The sequence below is a fragment of the Crocuta crocuta genome, unplaced genomic scaffold, assembly GCF_008692635.1.
Source record: "Crocuta crocuta isolate KB4526 unplaced genomic scaffold, BGI_CrCroc_1.0 scaffold219, whole genome shotgun sequence".
Lineage (NCBI taxonomy): Eukaryota > Metazoa > Chordata > Mammalia > Carnivora > Hyaenidae > Crocuta > Crocuta crocuta.
In genome coordinates, this window is record NW_027551572.1 from 7,638,509 (window position 1) to 7,662,712 (window position 24,204).

General features: G+C 45.8%; 1 long non-coding RNA gene across 1 annotated transcript; it reads right to left on the reverse strand.

Annotated features, from left to right (window-relative positions):
• Positions 1-2,226: 2,226 nt before the first annotated feature.
• On the reverse strand, positions 2,227-22,290 carry LOC144220866 (uncharacterized). The gene is made up of 4 exons (XR_013331883.1): positions 22,194-22,290; positions 3,259-3,328; positions 2,981-3,143; positions 2,227-2,504 (listed from the first exon to the last, which is right to left on the reverse strand). It is a non-coding gene; the product is annotated as an uncharacterized LOC144220866 (long non-coding RNA).
• Positions 22,291-24,204: the final 1,914 nt, after the last annotated feature.

The following is a 24,204-nucleotide window of genomic DNA, read 5'->3' on the forward strand; positions in this document are numbered from 1 at the left end:
CATCAGTTTTCCAGATTGGGCTCACCAACTTGATCCATGGGAAGGAGGATTTTATGTAGTTTTGCTTTCAGTAAATGATGATCAACTGCTATAGAAATAACATAGCTAACTTTTTGTTTGAATCCAAACCCTGGGCAGTGTTTATGGGATGCTCCCCAGAGTTCTCTGGAACAGCTCGGAGGGTGCGGTCTCTCCAGAGTCCCTGCTCCAATCTTTGCCTCACAGGTGGATGGTGTACAGGGTGAATGGCTAATGATCCTATTTTGCTATGAGTGTTCAGAACAAAAACGTGCTGCCTTTTCCCAGCCAAGGATTAACAGAATTAAAAGAATCCCCACGGTCCAACCTCAGGAATAATGCATCCATTCATACAGGAACATAGATCCAATGCTATCACAGGATCACCATACATCCCAGTACCTACTACTAAGCTTTGAACATGATAGGTACTCAAAATTATGTTATTCAAGTCAACATAATTGGGTTATTTCTCAATTATCAAGGATGAGTATTTAGACTTTATCCACAAACTTTTATCCAATCTCCAGATCCGCACTTGCACCGCATCCAGCTGGAGGTGGGCGTAAAATCTATGTCATCAAATAGAGTATCATCGGTCAGTTTGTGAGAAAATGACCCATCATTCGGCCTCGTTAATATCATTCTCCACTCCTATCAACAACCCACTGAACAGTTTATTTTTCAGTTATATTGTTGAAAGATATGTTTTAGGTCTAATAAGGAAGTTAAATATCTAGGTATCCACATCAAAGAATGTATATCCAGAAAATAAAGAAATAAATATATGTATATGCATACACAGCATTCATACACACACACATACACAAACATATAACACACATACAGCATAGTCATCTGACCTCAAATATTATTTTCCAAATAATCTTTTTTTCAAGAGAAAATCTTAATTTTCATCCTTTGTATGACATTTCTTTTAATGTGTGACTACAATAATGTAATTTAACCTTTTCTTAACATTTAGGATTGACCTCAGAAACCCAAGTTCATGTTCTCTCCTGTAACACAGTGGTGCTCTCTGGGCCTGTTAATGTACCTCGAACTTCCTTTTTTGTTATACTGAAAGGCTTCAATTTGGGAGGAGGAGTGTCTATTTGGGGTTATTTCTTCGCCTGCTCAAGATCTCTGTCTCCTCAAACCAGAGAATGAGAGATTATCACTTCTCCTTGCTATCAGGTGTCTGCCTCCAACACTTTTCTTTCCTCCTCATCCTAACCCCCACAACTTTCTGCTTCTAAAAATGTCTGTGAGAATGGTTCATTCACTCATATCTTCATTCAACAAGTATTTAATGAGGTTCTACTATGTGCGAGGCACCGGGGATAACATAGAACCTGGTTCTTGTAGAACCCACAGCCTGTGAGTGCACAGAGACATTAGTCAAAGGACCACAGAAATAAATGCAACATCACCTCTAATGAATGAGGGAGCTATGGTGTAAGAGGCCCCAGAAGTATCAGGAAGGCCAGAGAAGGCTTCCTTGAGCAAGCGATGGTTGAGCTGGTCTGAAGAGTTAACACCACAAGGAAGGGCCTGGAGAGCATTCCTCACAGAGGGAAATACATGCAAAACTCTGTGGTCGAAGAGAATGAAGAGAACCCATGACATAGGACCCCCATGGCTGACATCCAGGCATTTTGGTATCCATTCTAAGAGCAATGGAGGTATGGTGGGGGCGGGGGGCGCAGTTGACAACCAATCTTGCAATTTGAAGACACTACTTCGGCTGCAGAGGGTTTGGATGTGGGCAAGCGTGTGTAGTATATCCCACAGGAGAGCGTGGCACCATCTGGGGATGTTGGCTCGGACGGAAGCAGGGCTTCTCCGTGCGAGCTCCGCAGACATCTGTGGACTTGGGTGGGAAAACAAGCAACTTCGGAGTGGAAGGTAGCACTTCCTTCCACCATGAACGTAGATGCCAAACCACAGCGGTGTCAGCAGCACCTGTGAGCCCAGCCAAGAGGAACCTCGGGCACTTTCAGATCACATCACAGTTGCTGCAGTCGAGCTATCCCTTACCCTCAACACGGCTGGAAAATTACTGTAGTTGTTAGGTCTGCCACGAGATCGTATGACACAAGGCATTCATAAAGAAGCACATATATGATTGTAACTCAACTTTTAAACGTATTTGGATAACGGTACTTTTAATATGGCTGGTTTCCTTTGTAATCCTCTGTTATTTTATTTAATGAACTTAAGTCTCATTCTGAAAAGGAGCCCAGAGGCTTTACCACACTGCCAAAGGTTTCCAGTGCACAAAGTAAGTGAAGAGCTCCCGAGGGCGAAGGGGGTAGACAGTCTGAGAGCTATTTAGGAGGTCAGCGTGGCATGGCCTGGATGGACAAGCTGGGATGGAGGAAGGCACCTGATCGTTCCTCGCCATCTGGTTCCCGTGATTGGGTGGGCGGGAAAGCTCTAGTGTTTTACCCAAGACAGAAAATACCAGAAGATCGCAGGAACATCTGTGGATAAAACAAGGGATTTTATTAATGGGCTTGAGGGACATCTACTTCGGCCCTTTTTCTCACTTTGTAGGCCTCAGCAGACTTAGAGCTAACTGAGAAATATTGGTAACTTAGGTGTCACCACACAGATATACATAAAAATATAAATAGGAATCGTTATCAAGAAAATTACAAGTTTTCACAAACCACAAGAGACTCTTAGATACAGAGAACAAACTGAGGGTTGTTGGCGGGGTATTGGGTGGGGATGGGCTAAATGAGTGAGGGGCATTTAAGGAGGGCGCTGCTTGGGATGAGCACTGGGTGCTATAGGTAAGTGATGAATCACTAAAATCTACGCCTGAAACCATTATTACACTATATGTTAACGAACTTGGATTTAAATTTAAAAAGCAGAAGAAAATAAGTTTCTATTCAAGCAACACAATTTCCAGTCGCAAAGTATTTCTAATATTCACAAATGAAACAGTTACCAAAAAATCTGCCAATTCCTCTAAAGACTGACTCTCTTTTTCCCGGAAGACAGTTTTCATTAAAACCTGTAGTTAAGCGAAGGCTATGGTCTCCCAACATCCTCAGTCCCGGGGTCCCAATATCCAGTCCATCTGCTTAAGACCAAAACTTCTACTGCAGCTCCTTCAAAACAATCAGAAACAGCATCAGCCCAAATATCCTCATTACTTCTATTTCTACACATGAGCAACGTATTGGCTTTGCCAAAACAATTAAACAAACTTAAATCATGACTCACTTGTGGGACAGCTCCCTGATGACTTCATCCAAGCCTCCTGCCAGCTACCACATCAGGCATCTGTTGAATTCTGGACAAGAGGAGGGTTGCAAACAGAGGAGATTAAACCCTGTGTAGGTCTCCCTTCCTGTTTACCTCCAAAACTGCAAAAACCTTCGAAACGCGAGTGCACTCAGATAAAGCTTTAAATACAAAAGTCAGACTATCCAAGTCTGACGTGCCCTTGGCTCTGCAGAAGTTGATAGACGTGAAGAAGTTCTCATTTTCTACCCTCTTGCCTCTCACCCGCGGAAAGAACACGTCAGGCAAGAGTCCATTCAAAAGCCAGGAGACGGTGTTTGAGAAAAGGTGGTTTTGCCCGCCCCTGCCGTTCTGAGCTGCGCATGCCCACTGTGTCAGCGTTATGGCGCTTGCGGCGATGGGTTTTTTTCATTTTCTTTTACCCGTGTACCAGGCCGCAACTCTTTCCTGCAGAAACGTCTCAAAGAAATCAAAACCCTGGGGATTTTACATCCCTTTTCCCATCAAGCGCACCGTGATTATGATTAACACTCTGCTGAATGAAATCCATTTCAGCTGTCCTGCTCTCAAATCTCCAGAACTTAATACAAAATGTAAATATTTGATTTGATTTGATTTGATTCGTGCACGTATTTAGTGTTCTATCATTCCCTTTGGTCATGGACTCAAGACAAAAAAAAAATATTTTCAAAGGCGTTAACTGCTCTTCTAGGCTGCTTCTTGAAAGAGCCAGTCCTCTGTACTATAAAACATTTCCACAAAAAACTTTTGCATCAAACTGGTGAGTTTGTAAAGAAAATTCCCGATTAAAGTCTGCGTGGCCGACCAGACTTCCTGGCAGCTGGACAAGCTTACGCAGGTGGCAAGCCACAGTTCTCAAACTTTATTTTTCTAATTTCCTATTACATACATGATATAGAGTAAATGTTGAAGTAAAAGAGAAGTTAGAAAAAAGTAACGTAGCATGCGTCTAAGTATCTGCCACGTACGGAGAACGTGATCTACGTTGTAGGGTAGAGAAGGCATATTTGCTTAGCTTGTTTATCTAAGATAGCAAAACGAAATCTGCATGTGTTAGAACGTTTTTTTAAATACTTTTTGGTATTTATTTTATATTTGAGAGAGAGAGACAGAGCGCGAGTGGGGGAGGGGCAAAGAGAGAGGGAGACACAGAATCTGAAGCAGGTCCAGGCTCTGAGCTGTCAGCACAGAGCCCGACGCGGGGCTTGAACTCCCGGACCTTGAGATCATGACCTGAGCTGAAGTCAGATCCTTAACTGACTGAGCCACCCAGGTGCCCCATGTTAGAACTTTTTGAATGCTTCACTGCAAAGCTTCAAAACACAAACCAGCAAAAAAAGAAACAGTATCTCTCATCGTCTGATACCAGACCCCAAGAAGAGGGCCTCACAAACAACTGAACCAGGACCCCCAAAGAGGTCTGTCAAAGGTCTTTCTCCTCCCTCTCTCTCTTCCTTTCCATCTCCTTCTCTCTTCTGGCCGACTGCATTCTCGCAAATCGCCTTGACCTTCCAGGCTTGAGCCAGAGCAACCTACAGTTCATATATATATATGCAAATTCCCAGCATCAAGGCAAGGGAGTGAAGACCTTCTTCTTCCCCCTGACCGGCTTCTGTTTCCATAAACGCTGCCGCAAGACACCGGTCAGTCCAGTTCAGGACACATGCCCCTTTCCAGACCCATCAAGTTGCCAGGGAATATGGTCCTGTGATTGGCCCAGCTCCTGCCAGCTTCCTGTCTGGGGACAAGCACAATGCCAGGGAGGTGAGGTCAAATTTAAAAAGCGCAACTCCCTTTCAAATCATATATTAGACTGGGAACTTCCCGAAATACAGTCTCAGAAGGAAAGGAAAATGCTAAGTAAACAAAATAATGGCGTTTATGTGGCAATCATGGCTCTACAGTTTTTACCAGGCAGGTTTTCCCCTGAAGTGACACTTAACGGTGCCAGAGATCAATGTAAGTTATTTTATACCAAAGGCCTTATTTCCCCCAAAATAAAATTATAATTGTGTGAATCATTAATAATGATGCAACGCGGAAAGAATAATTCTAGGGTATAAGAGATGCTGGTCAGAGGGGGAAGAATTTCAGTTATGCAGTTTCTATTACGAGTAAGTTCCGGAGAGCTAATGTACAGCCTTGTGACTAGTTAACAATACTGCATTGTGTGCCTGAAATTCACTAAGAGAGTAGATCCTAAATGTTCTCACCACGCACACACACAAAGGTAACCATGTGAGGGGCACCTGGGTGGCTCAGTCGGTTAAACGTCTAACTTCGGCTTAGATCATGATCTCGCGGTTCGTGGGTTCCAGCCCGGCGTCGGGCTCTGTGCTGACAGCCAGCTCAGAGCCTGGAGCCTGTTTCAGATTCTGTATCTCCCTCTCTCTCTGACCCTCCCCTGCTTATGCTGTCTCTCTCTCTTGATTATGGTGATCATTTTATAATATATGCATGTATCAAAACATCATGGTGTACACCTTAACTGTATTCAGTTTTATTTATCAATGATACCTCAAGCAATCTAGAAAAAATTAATTTAGTTCCTTTTTAGGTTTTTACACACACACACACACAGAGGAATAAATTCTATAGTAACATTAGGTGAAGATTGCTTTTTTAATTTCTAGCGTTCTCTGATATTCAAGCAGGGCTTTCGAAAGGTAAAACAAAACATTGAAGGGTTCTTTTTCTCATCATTTGTAATAGGCTACAGTAATAATTTTAGAGTGCCATTAATAATCATTCCACATAAAAATAAATGTTCTAAAATTGTCCTAATTCAGCAATGTCAGCAGTGCCCAGGACACGGAATGTAAGTACCATGAACAAGTGTTATTAGTGGAAATGGCTATTTCCTTCAGCGCACAGACATAACAGGGCAAGAGTAGGAGCCAGTGGGAAGGTGATTTTTCCACTCAGTGTCCGACACCACAACCAAATGACGCACAGGACTCCGAACCAGAGGAACAGGAGGCTGGTAGCCATTAGCACCGGCCAGTGACCTCACCCTGCTGCGCCTTCCTCTCTCTGGCAACACATGTGATCAGATTGGGCCAGATAGACTTTAAGATGCTTTCCGGTTCCGAAGTATTATAATTCCAACAGAACCAGTTAGCATAAATGGGATGTAAAGGAGTCATTTGTTCAATGGCTTGGAGGAAAGCCAGTGGTCAGCCTCTCCTTTGTGAAACGTTTATGCCCTTTGCAACGGTCTGGGCTGGGGGTCAGGGGCACAAGACGGGTACACTGCAGTCCTCGTCCTCAGGGAGCACACAGCCTTGGGGTGCACGGGGAACCCGCAGTGTAGCAGATCACTAGAACACAATGTCCCAAGGGCTCTGGGGGAGCAGCAAGCAAGGCGCAGGGGAGGAAGTGACTAACCCACTCAGGGAGACGCCTAACAGAGGAGGTGCTGTTCAACATGAGCCTGGAAAGGTGAGTTCAATAGATCATCTGTGCAGATGGCCATGTTTGAGGGAAGAAAATCTGGGCAGGGGAGAAAGCAAGTGCCAAAGGAGCCCAGAATGTTCTGAGAAAGGAAGTCTGGAGAGTAGACAGGTAGGGGAACTTCCCTTGTTGGTGGGAAGAGCAGCTGAATGGCTTCCCACAGGAGCTAGGCACACTCAGATCTGCCTCCCAGAAAGTTCCCTGGTAGCAATGTGGAGGGTGAGTTAAGGAAAAAGTGCCAGAGGACAGGGACCCTGGGCCACTGGGCAGCTCCTGCATCAATGGCTGAGCCAGCTGAGAGGATCTGGGTTAAGGCAGCGGTGGGGACGGGGGTTAGGGAGGGGTGGGGTGGGGAGAGACAAGACAGGTGCTGCTGAGGAAGGACAAGGTTTCCCAGGGCCCATGAACTGCCTAATTGTTACCGGGCTGGAGAAGAAAAACTTTTCTTGGACCCTCTTAATTTGACTACCTAGGGGCCCCTGCACTGAACTAACAAAGGACAGATTAACAGGAGAAAAGTCACAAGACTTTTGTTAAGATTTACGTGCATAAGAGGAAAGAACTGAAACTCAGAAAAGCAGTCTGACCCAGAGGCTTATGTGCCACTTTAACAAAGGCAAGCGGGGCTGTGCTTTTCAGAGGCAGATAAATCATGGGGAAGTAACTAGAAAATATATAGGGAAACTAACGGGAGATAAGTTATTTTCCGAAGTTCTGTTTATGTAAACTTAACTCAGGGGCAGCCCCCCATCTTGCTCTTCCTTTCCTGGTGGGAGGAGAGGGTACCTTCACAAAGGGAAATTTATGTCCTGCTTTTAGGCAGATTTTAAAGGAAGGCAGAGAATTCTTCCTGCATCTGTTGATTCTCAATTGCCTTCAGCTCAACATAATCCTTATGCCAAATCAGCACATTTTGAGGTGGCATTTTCTGCTCCCCTTCCTACTGCACATGTGGCTTAGCATTTAACCCCACCGAGCCTCACTTTCCTCACCTCCAAAATGAGGATAAAACTTTGCAGATTTGCAGTTAAAGTAAAATGACACAGTCCATCAAACCAACTCAAGATAACGTTAAGTGTTCAACAAACATAAATCGTCATCATTTTTGGTATCACACACCACTATCCAGTTCTCCAAGAGGGCACAGGGCCGGGCTGGCCGGTCCACCCAAACTGGCCATGAGATCCGTGCAGGCTGGGCCCCGTGGGCAGGGGAACCCAGGGTCATCAAAAGTAGAAAAAGCAAAAAATGAGGGAGTAAGTATCCTTTGGGTACCAAGGGCCGAAGCTACAAAAGCCAGAATCCGTCATCTAGGTTAAGGTCCTAGCCTGGAGGAAGAATTGAGAATCAAAGGCAGAAGGGCAGGAAGATGTGGGGACTGAGTAGGAAGCCAAAAGCAAGGTTTCGAGAAAGGAAAGAAGGTCCAGAACAGGGTGGAAGAGCCCAGGGTGTGGGTGGGCCAGATGGATCAGCTCGGTTTAAAAGACAGGCTGGATGGGAGCAGATACCCTTGACCACCACCCACTAGTGACCTTGAGGATACCTCCCAACAAAAGACTGAAGAACCTTCTTGTGAAGAATCTCTCCACTCTCCAGAAAAAGAACATTAAGCCTTCCCCCAAACTTTCCAGGTAAAAGAGAAAACATTCGGGCCTCATCGTTCTTCTCACCCAACTCTGATGATATGAGGGAAGAGATCATTGAACAAAATAGGAACTTTTCATTGATTTCCAAAGCCTTGTTCTAAATGTTTTTCCTGTTTTAATCCTTTCACCCAACACTGAGGTAAACACGGTCATCATCCCCATTTTACAGATGAGTAAGCGGAGGCTTCAAGTTGGTGAGTAACCAGGGTGAGGTCATCCAGTCAGTAAGATCCTGGCTGTGTGATGTAGGAGCACCGTGAACCACCTGCCTCATTGGGGCAAAATGCCAGGTTGCAGGGTAGTGAGGGGCAGTGAAGGAGAGGAGATGAGGAGACCTCTCAAGTCTCTTCCTCTGAGACTGGAGGGAATGTGGGGAAGATTAAATAATGGGGAGCTGAGGAAGTTAACAGTCTATATTTTCTCTGAATAGCCAGGGTTGGTTTGTGTGGAAAAGTTGGAAGTGGAGTGACGGCGGGGAAGCAGGAGGCCTTCTGGAAGGAGCCCACTGTGGTGGGGCCTGTGGAGAAGGAATATACTAGAACTTTGGTATTCGTCATGTGGCCCTGATTCCGCAGTAGCAGCACCTGGGAGTGGACTCTCATTTGCTAAGAACCTGCATGTTAACCGGATCCCCCCCACCCCCCGGGTGTTTCAGGTGCACCTTAGAGGGCAAGGAGCATTGTTCTAGAAGGCAAAATACCCAAGTCCAAAGCTGCAGTTTGAGCCCCAAAGTTAAGGGTCTACGGCCTCATTACTGTGATTCTCCTCACAACATAAATCTCTGGAAGAGAGAGAGGGGTATGAGCCTGGACCGGCAATTCTGGGCATGGTCTAGGTATCTAAGTCCAGAAGATGGATGGAATGGGATGATTCCCTGATGTTCCCTGAAAGGAGCAGAGAGCAGAGCTGAATGAAGCAGGAGAGCTTTCCTGTCACGTACTCTGTGGCCTCGAGGGCAGTGTGTCCTATCCCACCCCCCACCATCCATCCAGTCATTACTGAACGGCCTCTATGAGCCAGGCACTCTCCCAGCTGCTGGGAAAACCACAGCAAACAAAATAGGTAAAGATCACTGCTGCCAAGAAGCTTTCATTCTAATAAGAAAAGAAATAAATCAAGTGAAAATATACTAGATGCTAGACGGCATAAGTACTACAGAAGAATATAAAGCAGAAAGAGGTATAGGTGATACCAGTTGTGGTTTGCACTTTTAGATTGTGGAGCCCAGGGAGATCCCCCTGAGAACGTGATGTTAAGACCCAAAGAATGTTGAGTGTGCAAGCTAGACAGTCATCTAGGGGAGGAGCGTTGCAGACAGAATAAGCAGCCAGTGCAAGGGTCCTGGGGCAGGAGTGTGCTTGGCTTGCTTAAGAAACAAGGAGCCATCTGTGGCTGGAGAGGAATAAACAAGAGCAGCAGGAGAGTTGGTCGGAGAATCAGCACAGAGACGGATCCTGTGAAGCCTTACAGAACGCGGAATTTTTGCTTTTACCAGGGCTGAGATGGCACCTCACAGTGAGGCGTGATGTGGTCCCACTTCCGTTGTAACAGGATCTGTCTGTCGGAGGAGAGGCAGAAGCAGGGAGCGCTGTTAGGAGGCTGCTGATAGAGTCCGGCTGAGAGATGATGGCGACCCGGAGTCGGGTGGCAGCCGTGGCAGTGAGGAAGGGAGGCTGGATTCTGGATACTGAGAGAAGGTAGAGCCAAGAGGATTTCCTGTAGGAGGACTGCAGAGGTTTTGGCCCGAGTAACTGGAAAGATGCAGTCGCTCTCCCCTGAAATGGGGAAGGCCGCAGGCGGAGCAGAGGCCAAACGAAAGAATCCGGAGCAATAGAGCACGGCGCACAGCGCTCAAGGAAAAACATGGGTCGTGTCTTCATTTCATATGTTCTGGGGGCACGTGGTGTTTTCGTTCTAGCTGGAAAAAGCAGTTAGGTGTTCCCTCCTCCCCCCACTGAAAAGGATAAATGAAAATATCAAATTACCAAGACTTTGCCAAATGTCAACAGTGAGCTGGCACCAAGTGCATCTGGGCCAGTACATTGCCCTGAGCACAAACAGTGAAGAGCCAGCTCATTGCAATGGAAACCGAGGGCTGGACTGAACCACGAACTCTGGTTAGCACTGGCGGCCATGCTTCCTGGCACTCCCCTGGCTCCCATCTAGATCCTCCCAGAACGAACCTTTAACGAATGCTACTTGGTTCTTGGCTTCTTCAGCCGCCCATGAGAAATGCCTTTCTCGGCTTACAGGGCCACCAACAGGGCCGGGAGAAGACCTGTCTAGGTCACCATGTGGCCGGACTTGACTGACCTTTGGGGACCTCTCTTTTTCTTCCAGCTTTATTAACTGACTGAGCCACCCAGGCACCCCCCTCTGCTCATTTTTAATTGATCGAGTTTTTGTCTGTTTTGTTGTCGTTTTTGTTTGTTTTATTTTTTGCTATTGTGTTGTATGAGTTTCTTATATTTTTTGGATATTAACCCTCATCAGATATAAGGTATGCGAATATTTTCTCCCATCCGTAGGTTGCCTTTTCATCGTTTTGATTGTTTCCTTTGCTGTGCAGAAGCTTTTCATTTATTTTTTTAATGTTTATTTATTTTTGAAAGAGAGAGAGAGAGCACGAGCAGGGGAGGGGCAGAAAGAGAGGGAGAGACAGAATTCGAAGAGGGCTGCAGGCCTCAGCTGTCAGCACAGAGCCCAATGGGCTTGAACCTATGACCCATGACATCATGCCCTGAGCCAACGTCAGACACTCAACCAACAGAGCCCCCCAGGCGCCCCTTTTAGATTAATGTCATCTCACTTGTTGAGTTTTGCTTTTGTGCCGGTGCTTTTGCTGTCATGTCCAACAAGTCATTGTCAAGACTGATGTCGAGGCTCTTTTCCCCTATATCTCCTTCTAGGAGCTTTACAGTTTCCATTCTTATGGGTAAGTCCTTAATCCACTTTGCATTAATTTCTGTGAGTGGTGCCCATAGGGGTGCAGTTTCATTCTTTTACACGTAGCTACTGAGTTTTCCCAACATTGGGAAAACTGAAGAGACTATCCTTTCCTCACTGAGTATCCTGTCCCCACTGTATTCTTGGTAGTTGGAGATCTCTTTATTAAACATTTATGAAAACCAGGGCCGCCTGGGTGGCTCAGTGGGTCAAGCATCTGACTTTGCCTCAGGTCACGATCTCACGGTGAGTGAGTTCGAGCCCTGCGTCTGGCTTTGTGCTGACAGCTCAGAGCCTGGAGCCTGCCTCAGATTCTGTCTCTCTCTCTCTGCCCCCACCCCCACTCTCGCTCCGTTCTCTCTGTCTCTCAAAAATGAATAAACATTAAAAATTTTCTAAGTAAATAAATAAACCCTTATGAAAATCAATAAGGAATATGCCAAGATCACCTGACATGTCAAATCTGACTGTCCTTTTTTAAAAAAATTCACTGAATTTATATACAGCCTTCTGAAGAACCTTGGCTGTCATGCAGTGTCATCACTGGGACCCTTTAAAAAGTATCAATTTGGGGCGCCTGGGTGGCTCAGTCGGTTAAGTGTCTGACTTTGGCTCATGATCTCGTGGTTCATGGGTTCGAGCCCCGCCTCAGGCTCTGTGCTGCGCTGACAGCTTGGAGCCTGGAGCCTGCTCTGGATTCTATGTCTCTCCCTCTCTGTGGCCCTCTCTCACTTATGCTCTGTGTTTCTCTCTCAAAAATAAACATTTTTAAAAAAGCATCAATTTAATGATTTTAGAGAAGAAAAGAAGAGTCTACAGATTTGCTGGAGTTACACAGCTAGTTAGGGGCAGAGCTGAAACAAAGACCCCCACGCTCCGGACTCTGATCACTACAGAGCCATTGGTGCCCTGTGGTACAGCTTACTGCATACCACGAGTGTGCTACAGGTTGGCCATGAGATGACAGTGGTCCTCTAGTTCTTGTGGGAAAAAGACTTTTGAACCTGTTTCTTATATATAAAATCAAATGGTATTTGAGAAGGAATTGCGTAGCTTTCTCCAGAAACATCCTAAATTCATAGTTATTGTTGTGACCTGTGGGATTTTAGCACAGCATCTGCCTCTAGAGCACGATGTAGGGTGGCCATAACCACACAGCACCTCGCCGAATCATACTGTTCACATTCTGTGGGTTGTGTTGGTGCCATGATGTGAGAAGGGCCGAGAACGTTCCCGTTATATTTTATATTTTATTTTTCTATGACACCCTTACAATGGATCAATGTTGGTGACCTCTACTTTCCAGCCCATCAACCCCCTGACGATCTTTCATGTTTCTTAGAAAGTCTGACTGAGAGTCATGTTAGAACGAGCCTGTACTCCAGTGGCAAAGGAAAGATGCCCCGTGTGGCAGGCTGTGTGTCAGAGGAAAGAGACTGTCCCTTCATGGAAATCAGCCTCACAGTGATGTGAACCTGTCGGGGATACTCAGGCTTCCTGAGGAGAGCAGCAATGTGTCACCCTTTCCATGGTGATGGATTTCCTCATGGTAAATGTTTAAAGTTGCCCTGAAGCTCAGAAATACTTGTACTGTTTCTCGAGATCTTTCTTTCCTTGCTTCATGTCCGTTTTTAAAAGTCTTCGAGATCTATTTTTTTTTAAATCTTAAGAATAAGGTGTTGTGTAAGGCTGGCCTGAAGGATGTATTCAATAAATACATGATGAAAGAATTATTGTAGTTAAAGTTTATAATGTTGTCTGACAAAATAAGAAGTGATCAGGGCTCCTGGGTGGCTCGGTTGGTTAACAGTCCATCAGCTCAGGTCATGATCCCCTGGATTGTGGGTTCAAGCCTCATACTGGGCTCTGTGCTGATAGCTCGGAGCCTAGAGCCTGCTTTGGATTCTGTATCTCCCACTCTCTCTGCCCCTCCCCTCAAAATAAATAAACTTTTAAAAAATACTTTTTTAAAAGTAAGAAGTGATCATGTTCATTATCAGTTTAACTGAATGTTACGGAGGACTTTCCTTAGTAGAAACAGTAAATGAGTTTATTCAGCAAAACAAAACAACAAAGATTTGCTAAATGATTACATTTTTTTTTCAAAACATAGATTCACTGACACTAAATTCACCAGGTACCATCAACGCATTACCACTAAAATAGTATGATGAGATATACAGACTATTTGCTTAATAATCCACTACACAGGGGCACCTGGGTGGCTCAGTCAGTTGAACATCTGACATCAGCTCACGGTTCCTGGGTTCAAGCCCACGTCAAGCTCTGTGCTGACAGTTTGGAACCTGCTTTGGATTCTGTGTCTCCCTCTCTCTCTGGCCCTCCCCGACTCACACACACACACACACACACACACACACACACTCTCTCTCTCTCTCTCTCTCTCTCTCAAAAATTCCAGGCTCTAAACATTTTAAATAATAATCCACCAAACAACCATAACAACCAAATGGTAGACTGTCTCCATCACTGCTTTATTTTTTTTATCCAAGGACAGTGTAAACTACATTGAAATTACTATAACATTTAAAATATGTCAAAGCCTTCCTGCTAGAAATACACAACGGTAAATTAGATGAACTCACACATTTTATACTTCTCTGCGTTCTTGCGGGATTTCAGTTGCACACAGAGTACCTGATTTCTTTTTTCTTTTTTAAAAATGTTTTACTTATTTTTGAGAGAGAGAGAGACAGGGCATCAGAGGGGGAGGGGCAGAGAGACAGGGAGGTACAGAATCCGAAGCAGGCTCCAGGCTCTGAGCTGTCAGCACAGAGCCCGATGCGGGGCTCGAACCCACAAACGTGAGATAATGACCTGAGCCGAAGTAGGAGTCTTAACTGACTGAGCCACCCAGGCGTCCCCAGAGTACCCGATTTCTTTGAAGAGTTATCTAGGTCAAGAGTTCATCTCTGCTCTTATACTTAAGTTTCTCCTCTATTTCCTTACTTTGGGGGGAGGGGGAGAGGGTAACTGAGAAGTCCACGAGTGTCATGTGGCTATGCAATCGATATTAACCCAAGATAACGTAAACAATGTGTTTTTCATACAAATAGGCCTTTGTTACGCTTCATACTCTGAACAAGCATTCACACCCACAAACACAAAAGACAAACGCTGTAACGCCTTACAAAATAACTGTGTGAGTTTCCAGGAGTAGTCACCAAAACAATACCAGCCGAATTATTCTAGCCTGGATCCCTGCCGAGTTAACACACAAACACACAACCAATTTATGCCACCTGCCAAGCAGCCAGTTTGATGCCTGTCAATGAACTTCTGGGAATACTCTTCTGTACTTGTAAGTGCACATTCCTGTTGCTTACCCACCCCCCGCCGTCTCTTCCACAGTATCAGACACGATGCTAAAGTGTCCATTAATATGTCCAACCTCCAGCACCGCCCAGCAACCTAAGCTGCATGTGTGTGAAGTCTCACTATTCTTTCCAGTGCCCAGACGACCTCTCAAGTCTCATCCCCCTTGCAGTTGAGCATGGCCGTGTGACTGCTCTGATCGAAGGCCTCTGAGAAGAAGGGAGGGCCATTTTTAAGAGCTTCCAGGGCCATGAGAAAGCAACATCTCCAGATGGTGGGGGGCCTCCGTTATGACAGGTTTTGAGCCCCCTGCCGACTTGTGGGGAACATGTGACAGGAGCTAAAAATGAACGTCGTCGTGTTGTTTAACACTGAGCTTTGACGTCACTTGTTTCTACGGTCTCCTGATGAATCGAAAGACTTCAGCTGGCATCGCTTCTGAGCCGTCTGGACCAGCTCTGTCCCTGATAAGCGTTCTGCCCGTTCTCCAGCAAGCCCCACTGCCCCACCCTGGGGAAGGACCCAGCAATTTAGTTTGCACGGATCCAGAGCTCCTGCAAGAGGTGACTTCTACCTCATGGAGCATCCCTTCCTCTGGCCTGCCTTAGCACACCTCCCTCGGTCTTCCCGGTCGCATTCCTGCTGGTAATCGCCGCGCGGCCAGGACGTACTTCCCGGTCCCTGTTCCCAGGAAGCTCCAGTCCAGCCACCAGCTAGCTCCCTCAGGGTACTGTCCTGGCCTCCTGGCTCCTCCTCAATCTACCCAATGCATTCGATTCACAGCTAGGTTTTTCTAAAAAGCAGACCAAGAATTGCCTCAGGACTTGGTAGAGATGCTACTTTCTCCCTCTGTTCACAAATGAATACTTGGATTTCTGCATTTCCTCTCTCCTCTACCGTGGAAGGAACCAACCCCTTTCTACTGAGAGCCAGAAGCCCGAATCTGAAATGCAGCCCCAAGGTCACAGGGATGATCTCATATATCGCCTCGTCCATTCCAGCTCAGGCAGTTTCCATACAGATGCTTCCAGCTAGAACTCCTCCATGCTCCACTTCTGATTTCCAGGGTTTCCTTGTCTGCCAGCTAAGCCTGCCCCCTCCTGTTATTTTTAGATTTGATTTTACTCCTTCCAAAGGGCCAGGGGTGGGGAAGGGAGAAAATTTTTTTCTTTTTAATTAAAAGCAGATGACAAAGACAACTCAGTCATGGAAAATAATAGGAGTCACACTGTCTCTCTGGCTCCTATCCGTGCATTTCCGCCATCAGCCTGGACAGAACAGAGCTGCAAAAATGCTAATGGAGTCTCCCCTGCCTCTTCTGGAAGATACACATTATCTAAGCAGATGTCTACTGGGATTCCATTAGAAGCGGCATATGCTCTTCTTCCTTTCCATTCCTGCTCACAGAATGATTGCATTTTGGAGCTGGAAGGGGATTTCCAGGACTACCTCCCTATTCCCCAGGCGGAGCCCCGGGCCAAGGGAGGTTAAGGGATGTGGCTGGAAAGGTGTGGCATACTCAGGTCTCTCTCTCCATGCCCACCTTCCAAACCTGAGCCCATCTGTTGACTCCTTGTTTCTCGGCCACCCTAATAATCAAAACAGACTGAGAGCTCTTTCAGGTGGGACCCCTGCTTTCCATATTTTGTTCCTTGGTTCTCAGGAAGCTGCACAGCAACGTTCACAAAGCCCTGGGGCTTCACACATTTCCGTAAACTCTTGTTGTTGTTTACCTTCTTTCCAATAACCATGCTTTTTTTCTCTCTCTCAACGAAACACAGCCTTGTGCATATTCTGTGAGCCTGGACATTTGTTTGCTTGCCTCTTTGTTAACTCAAAGACTGTTTGATTCCAGTTTTTCTTAGAGGACTTCATGTACATTCAGTCTCAAAAATCACATTATTAAATGTGTTTACAGTTGAGTATTCTATTACCGTATATAAATTCAATAGTCCTGGTCTCTGTGCTCAAGTAACTTACATGGAACAGAACATAGCCTGTGTTCTGGTCATAGCATAGAATTTAGGTTTGCATTGTCAGCTCTTGCTCTTCTTCCTTGTTTCCCAAAGAAGAAGGTCATGGGGTGGGAGTGATCAGACGAAATCACTTACAGGCCATGGAAGGCCTGATAAAGACAACTTCTGATCATATCATACGGCAGGGAGAAAAAGCATGTGTTCTAGAATTTCTGTCTACCTCCCTAGGAAAATCGGAACTCCTGACTGTAAAAGACGGAAACCCAAGCTAGCTCGAGCAAAAAGACAAGCTTACTTGAAGTGTCCCTCCCCATCTGGGAAAAGCAAGAATGCCTCTGGACTTCAGAGATAGCTGGGACAAGGGACTCACAGAACCCCAGCACGCTCTCTTTTCTCTCCGTCTCTCTCTGAGGCAGCACTATTTCTCCCACACTGGTGTTATCCTTGTTTGGAAACCCTGAGCTCTTCCTCATCCTTAGCTTAACCCTCAGGGAGAGATTAGCTCCCTCTCCCCAATTCCAGTGGCAAAACTCCCAAGGAATGATCCAGTTGGCCTGACAAGGATGAGGTGCTTTTGCCCATCCCTGGATATTGGGGGCTTTTCTCAGAAGAGGGGAAATCATAGAGACCTCTACAGTCACCCTAATTCACATTTACCAGGACATCAGCAATGGCAGGTCTCTTAACATCTCTAAGCCTTGGCTTCTAGTTATAAAAGGAAGTTGGGAGGAGGCACAAAAATAATACCTTCTTCAAAGAGCTGTTGACTTCACATAGATAAGCAATGTTAATGTCCGGCCAGTGTCTGGTACATACGAAGCATCAATAAATGTTCATTTTTCCTTCAAGGTGAGTCTTAAAGTCAAGGAAGAAGTGAGCACATTAAAATGGAGAGGGAAAATTTTTGGAGCACAGGGAACCAAATGAGAAATGCTATACAATTCAGAGTAAGAGGCACTATAGGAATTGTTAAAAGGAGGGTAATTGAGCCTTAAATCATTCCCACCCATAAATCACCCATAAGATCCATGTTCTAGAAGAAGGGAGGGGGGGCAGCATTAGCTATTGGGAACCTGGAATGTCAAGTTGACCAATTAATCTGTAGCTTGTGAGACATTCTTTGCCATCGAGGGGAAGATTATTTCAGTCAAGTAACATTTTAGGGCCAACATAAAAAGAATTGTAAAAGATTTGGATTTTGATGAACTCTGAGGAGCAAAAGCTGCATTTGCTCATATTCCCTTTATAACTTTCTGGAGTCCAGCCAATGAATATACCCAGCTGTGCAGTAGGATAACTTGAATTTACTACAAGTTCTACAAAAATATTCCCTATGTTGTCTTCCCTCATACATTTCATCCTTAAGTTTTATGAGAGGGTAAAATAGACTTCATATTATACATTTCTTGCGTAAGATTGCTACATCAATGCAGCACTGAAATCCATAGGTTGTAAAATTTCCAGTTTTCCCAAAGCTTTCCCAAAGAGTTTAATACATCTCAGATCTGGCGTTTTTTTGCATTTGAATCAATTTGACTCCCACAAACATCTGTTCTTGATAAAATAATATGAAACTAAATGTCTTCGTGGTGGCACAGAATCAAACTCTACCTCCTCTCCTCGCTCCTCGTCCCTTTCTTCCATAGTCCCCATGTCATCTGCTCTCCCAGTTTGTAAATGACCATGATGTCTTGCTCCCCAGAATTCACCTGCCCCTGGTCTCCATTTCCCTAGACACACGTGGGTGACTAAAGGTGGCGGCCATAACCCCACATCACCTGTGGTTCGTGGTGTCTTATCCAGTTAAGTCTTAACACTTCCCATGTGCATACCTCCCCCTTGAGCTTTGACTCCGCCTAGATCTTGGCTCTAAGACCCACTCCTTCAATGAAGTCTTCTCTTAACTATTTCAGCACACGGCACATTCTTCTTAAGCTCTTACTTATAGCCTCAATATTTATTATCGGTACTTAAAGCAAAGGCTGCCTGGTATTGCAATTTAATTTTTACGTGCCGGTGTGTGGGACCTTGTTGCATACCTGTTCCCTGGTACCAAGCACAATGCTGATACATAGAGGCTCCATAAATACATACATGAATGAATAAATGAATAAATGAGTTGATGGAATGCTTTTCTACACTGCTTGGCATTTTTAATCTTTGGGAATTGAGGCCTACATCAGACTTACGTCTAAAGACAGCAGATTTTGGCTCCATCTTGTCAGTTACTCTTATCACAGATTACCTCATGGATCTGGGAGGCACTAGGATCAGTATATGGAGATAGAATTAAAACAGGAAGCGATTAGGGACGGCATGGAACTATGGCCAGGCTCGGAGGTGGGGCTGGGGACTAGGGATGGGCCATCATCCCAAGTAACCTAATTCCATCCAGGTCAATCACTGAAAAGCAGGTTCTGTGAACCAGGGCAAGTTCGCTGATTCTTCCTGAGCCTAAGCAAGCTCATATCCAGCTACCAATATGTGTACAAAGTCCCCCCTTGTCAGCAGAACAAATGACTACAGGGCTCAAGAAACATCGATTGGAAGGAAAGTAAGCCCAACAAAGAGCTTTCATCATTCGTCTACTACTTCAGAAGAAATGTTCAGGAGCACGGGTGTTTAGGAGACTATCCTTTATGGGATAAAATGACTGGAAGCTGCTTCCATAAGTCACTGGAGAATTGGAAATACACTCTTATCCTCTTGAATGTTCCTCGAGACTCAGTAAGAAGTAGATAGGTCCAAACAGAAAGGATGAAGGCTCTTCCCATCCCCTTCCCTTGACCCTTCCTGAACACAGGTGAGCACTACTAGCGTTTTCATAAACATCTGACTGCTTAACAACTTGGTAATTAGTGGGACTGGATCCCTGGGCACTGAATGATGGTGACAAAGGACTGAAGAAGAGGAGGGGAGGGAAGGAAGAGGAGAGGAGAGCTAACCTCCTTGATATGTTCGCATGTGCCAAGCTCCAGGCATCAGTCATGTTCTTACCTCACCTCACAGAGCAGCTCTCTGTTGCAGTGGGCAGCCTAAGGCCAGGGCTTGGGAACTTGCCCGTGGTCACGTCCCTGAGTAGCAGAGGCACTCACCTGTAAAATGCAAGGCTGCAAGCGACAAGGATGTCATGGGACAGAAAAGAGACCCTGAGAAGGCAGATGGGGGATGCTTGAGGCTTGCTGGGGCCAGATCTGCATCACGTGAGATACTTTAAACATCAACCTCACCATGTGGTTTAATCCAAGTGTGACATTCTGCACCATGGGGAAGCGATGGGGGGCGAGGGGGCATGTTCTGATGGAGCCCGAGCAGCTGGGGTGAGGGAGAGCGTGTGGCGCAGGAACTTGGGGCACGGGCAACGTACCCATGGGCACGGAGGGATTTCCACATTCAAACAACCAGTACACACATTCGTGTGTACCAACAAAACATGAGTCCTGGTTTAACCCCGTGCAGACACGGAGCATAAGATTTTCTTCTGTGCAGTGTAGGAGATTTAAAAAAATGTTAAAGCCCTTTGGCATCCTCTTTACCCCATCTCTAATGAGGTCCCAGATGTCTCAACTGGACCACAAACACAGCACATCTAACTCCATCCGTGAGGACGTGATTCCCCCTCCCTTTACCAGAAGGCCATCCTGGGAGCTCTTTTTGGAAGCTAAGGCAATTAATTGTTGCGCATGAACCTGGTGGGTAGAGTGGTAGGGAGAGAGGAGGAGAGATTCCTAAAACATTGCCCAAATTTATCTCAACTTTCACATTTGTGCTGGGAAAAACACACCCAAAATATAACCAACGGGAGTAGCTCACTCCTGCAATGTTCCAAGTGTTCAATCCGCTAGGCAACTTCTGAGAAAATGACATGCCCCCCCCCCGCCCCCCGCCCGTGAGGGAGGAAGGAAGGGAAGGAGGGGGAGGGGGAGCGAAGGGCGGGGAGGGAGGAGGAGGCCCACAGGAAAATCTGAGGATTGCGACAGAGCCAGGAGTCTCAGGAGAACATGGTGAAAACAAATCACAAGTTTGCTGCTTCAGAGATGTTAACCAAATCATGGAATAAAAATTTGTAACAAGACTATAGGCTGATGGATACATATTGTTTGTGCAATGCCTTGGCAATCATTCTGCACAGATATAAGAAAATCGGGGTACAAAAAGAGGGGCATCCATCGCCTAAGCCTATGCTGGGCAAAAGAGGAAGGGACCCTGGTTTAAATTTTAAGCCAAACATGGGGCGCCTGGGTGGCTCAGTCGGTTAAGCGTCTGACTTTGGCTCCAGTCATAATCCCACAGCTCACGGGTTTGAGCCCTATGTTGGGCTCTGTGCTGACAGCTCAGAGCCCGGAGCCTGCTTCAGATTCTGTGTCTCTCTCTGCCTCTCCTCTGCTCACTCTCTGTCTCTCTCGACAATAAATAAACATGAAAAAAATTTAAAAGATAAAATAAAATAAATAAATTTTAAGCCAAACATTAAACCATCAGTCAACAGAGACAGGGTAAGAGTGAAAACTGAGCTATCTGGATGTAGAATCCACATAAAAGTGAAATGTTAGCACTGCAAGGATCCCAGGTATGGGCCCCGCGTTCGCAGTGGTAACAAACAACACCTAGAGAGCCCCCACTGTGCACAGGCACCTGTCCTGATGCTATTTGGTGTAACCCATTCAGCAACCCCGTGAACAAGGTGCCAACCCACACCCATGTCACCAAGGGAGGAGCTAAGTAGGCCATGCAAGTATGTGTAAGAGTCAAGGTTTGACTCCCAGCAGCCTGACTCCCGGAGTCCCCTTTGTTTATAATATTATAAACATTTCTTTATTTTCATGTCCCCTTTGCTTATAATATTAAACACCAACATTTACTGGCCACTTAGTATGTTCCAGGCACTGTCCTAAGAGGTTGTGAGATGGTATTCTCATCCTTTGTTTGCTTTTAAATGAAAAAACTGAGGCACAGAGAAGAGCTCTACAGTACCCCAGATCTCAGAATATGTTGTGCAGCCAGGGCTCAGAACTCGGTAGCCTGGTTCTGGGACTCATGGCCCTGGCCAGCAGATAATTGCCTAAGAAACACCCACACCAGAGGTGAGGGGAAGCATTCACTGAGATCTTAAAAACATGAAAGAATCCCACTGCCTGAAATCTGATCAAGGTCATGCGTGGGGAAATTTTCCATCTGGCTGCCCACATCGGCGACACAAGAATCAAGGGAACAAGAGGAAAAACATACCTCTTGGTGCTTTTGCCATGCGCGCTAGGATCCAGTGTAACAAACGTGGCTTTGCCCTCAGTGCTACTCTCTTGGCACCCATGGGATGGTTCTCCACCCAGGTCAGGGCACCCTTGAAGTCTTCATTTTCTCAAAAAGATAGCCCCAACGTGTTTCACTTCCCAAGTACCTGAATCTGCCCCAACGAGCCCCACACATAAGTGGACTCCAGCCCTCATCAGTGAACCTATACCCAGACTGACTGCTCGGCCCACTCCAGCCCAAAGCCCCACTGGATGAAGTCACGTTTATAGAAAGATAAACTTACGCTAGGCTTGATTCTTGCATTTAAATGGACCACCAGAAAGCCAAATACCCAGGCTGTGTTATCTTCCCTCCTTGCAGAATTTCTTCCCTTGAGTTGAATTTGGATACTTTGCTGTCAACATTTAGGAAGAATCTTTTTTTTTTTTTTTAATATTTTTTATTTATTTCTAGGAGAGAGAGAGAGAGACAGCGTGAGCAGGGGAGGGTCAGAGAGAGAGGGAGACACAGACTCTGAAACAGGCTCCAGGCTCTGAGCTGGCAGTCAGCACAGAGCCCAACGCGGGGCTCGAACCCACGAACCGCGAGATCATGACCTAAGCGAAAGTCAGACGCTCAACCGACTAAGCCACCCAGGCGCCCCGGAAGAATCTTTTGTGAAGCCATTAAACAAAACTCTTACGGCATCTATAGGAAAAAAATTGAAGATATTGTCCACTGTATCCCCCAGTCCTGATAGTAAATACCCCATAACAAACTTTCTCTTTCAAGCTCGAGAAAGTTTTACTCATCTTGAGGAAATAGTATGTTTTGTCACTTCTGAGTATAAAAATTATGTCTTAACTGCCCATCTCTTTTTCTATCTCCCTCTCGCTTCTCACAGTTTCTAGGAAGCTCAGAGTCAAACTTGAAATTGAAGGTATGGGCCTTCTTAGTCTATACAAGAAGAACTTTTGTAATCTCACCATCTCTGCAGGGAAAAACTTAAGGCTAAACCCCTGGTAGATGTATATTTATTTCCCTATTTATAAGTTATATGCATCTGTTTGAGGACGATACTAGTATGACAGGCAAAACCAGCAGTTTCTTTGTAGGGATATTTTTAAGTTGCAATCCTCCTTTTGCGAGGATATACTTAAACATGGGTAATATAAACCAGAAGCCGTGTAACTCGACGCAGGTGCACTGCAAGATGCCATAGGTTGCCAAGGGCAACCCAGCCAGCAAGGAGGCTCTGCAGCCACTCTGGGGGGTAGGGTGTCTGCCCGGAGCTCAGTGGGACACCATCCGGAGCGTCACGGGCTGGCCGAGGGAAGCATGTGACAAGCACACATCAAACAGAACTGAATCTCAGTGCCTCTCATTTTAAGACCAAAAGTCTATAACATTCTAATATGTGTTCTTCCCATACTTCAGTTGATCTGATGTACAGATCAGATACCTTTGGAATCCATCTACCTCCATCCTCTGTCTCGTTTTACCCTTACCCTGGTCCTGACCTCCTAGTCATGTGTCCCTCCTGTCAGTCACTCAATTTTTAGCCCTACTAGCATTATTTCTGGCCTGGGGCATCCCAAAATCCTTTATGGGGTGGAAATGTACGTTCCTACATGTCGTGAGCAGGATGGATACAAGAAACCACAAGAAGGCTTCTTCTCTTCACTTCAGCTAATCGTGTATTTGGGAGTCTGTATATTTGGGAATAACCTTTGGATTATTGCACATACCTCCAAACATTTCAGGATCATGTTCAGAGAAACAAACGTCAGCTGGCATCAACTATCCACTGAAACAGAGATATTTAGACTTTAACAAGACGTTAAGTATCTACCAAATCAGAAATAGGTTTGGTGACAGAAACCGTTCAGAAGACAGTGACTTGAAACACTGGGTGTGATTCTTTTATGCAAAGGGAGTCTTGAGGTCAGTCAGGCAGCTCTATGAAATTATCTAGCACTCAGCCACCTGCAGTCACTCCTAAGAGTGGTCTTCATCTCAGTGATCTTCGCAGCAGCTAGAGCTCCAACCACCAGGTCTGTTCTCCAGGCTGACAGCAACAGGACGAGGGACCCCCCAGCCAGAAGGGCTCCATGCCGCTCAACCTTGCACAGCCTCGCCCAGGTAAGAGGTAGGGCGGGAGAGCTGTGGGGGTGGGTGGAAAACAGTAAAAGTCAGGGAGGGGGTGCCTGGGTGGCTCAGTCTGTTAAGCGTCCCACTTTTGGTTTCCGCTCAGGTCATGATCTCGTGGTTTGCGAGTTTGAGCCCCCGTCCAGAATCTCCCCATTTAGGATTCT